Source organism: Dipodomys merriami, unplaced genomic scaffold, assembly GCF_024711535.1.
Source record: "Dipodomys merriami isolate MVZ:Mamm:240054 unplaced genomic scaffold, mDipMer1.0.p SCAF_19, whole genome shotgun sequence".
In the NCBI taxonomy this organism is placed as follows: Eukaryota; Metazoa; Chordata; class Mammalia; order Rodentia; family Heteromyidae; genus Dipodomys; species Dipodomys merriami.
In genome coordinates this window covers 33,831,943-33,833,190 of record NW_027203270.1, presented here as the reverse complement: position 1 = coordinate 33,833,190, position 1,248 = coordinate 33,831,943, and the positions used below count along the sequence as shown (strand labels likewise).

Below are 1,248 nucleotides of genomic sequence, written 5' to 3'. Positions count from 1 at the left end.
AGATAAAAAGAGAGGGAAAAGATCCCAAAAGTATTCATTGAGTCATCTTGCTTAGGCTTGCAAGATTATCAGACCTAGGTTTATCATGAAAGAATTTCACAAAAGAGACTTAATTCTGAAGTAAAAGAGATTTCAGTTTCAATTATTAGATAGGCCATTTACTAGCTGGAGGGGATTACATGCCATTGATCCTGATTCATTACTATTGTCAAATCTCTGCTCTTTTTTGCTTCGGTGCTATGAATCAAAACCATGGCCTTGAACAAAAACTCTACATTTGAACCACATCCCTAGCCTTTAGCCTTTAGGGACAGTCTCTTACTATGTAGCCTAGACTTGCTTAAATTTCAAATCCTTCTGCTTCAACCTCTGTACTGCTGGGATCATCTCCCTCCATATGTTACAACCAATGAGCCCACAATGAATTTGTTATTATTGAAAGCCGATGGTTTACATTATAGCCCACTCTTAGGGTTGTATATGCTATGAGTTTGGAAAATATATAATAATGTGTTTCCGCCATTGTGTTAGCATAAGGAATGCCTTCACTGTTCTAACCATTCTCAAGCATAGTTGTGCCTTTTTCTTTCAGTTCTCTCATGATGTTATATGATCATGAATGCTTGTTCCTTTTCAATTAGTTTCTTGATAGTAAGGACGCATGTCCATAAAGGCTTCTGGAATTTTTATTTTATGTACAAATATGGTCTTTCATTGGGCTTGATGTATTGGATAGTCCATTCAAGGATGATCACTTAGTCCAACTTAATGAAGCCGATGTCCTTTGCATACTGGCGGAAATAGTGCAGGTACATGTTGGGCCCATACTTCTGGATCAGACCATGGCGATTAGAGCTCACGCAACAAGAGTGAGATCCCTGGCTGAATTTTCGAGGGTGATGCCACTAGAGCTACTGGTGACCCATCTTGCTGCCACAGGTCCAACAAGAAAAAAGGCCATAATTTTCTTTTTCAGTCTTGGGTCTTGAACTCAGGGCTCAGGCACTGCCCTTGAGCTTTTTTTTGCTCAAGGCTAGCCCTCTACCACTGAGTCACAGATCCACTTCTGTTTATTATATATTTATTTTCTTATTTATTTTTGGTAGTTAATTGCAAATAAGATTCTAATGGCCTTTCCTGTCCCAGGCTGTTTTGAACTGTGATGCTCAGATCTCAACCTCCTGACTACTAGTCAACAACAACAGATGCTGGAGGGGATGTGGACAGAAGGGAACCTTACTTCATTGT

General features: G+C 39.5%; 1 pseudogene; it reads right to left on the bottom strand.

The window, feature by feature from the left end:
• Positions 1–755: 755 nt before the first annotated feature.
• Positions 756–926, bottom strand: LOC138830487 (small ribosomal subunit protein uS14-like; annotated as a pseudogene).
• Between the last annotated feature and the right edge of the window lie 322 nt (positions 927–1,248).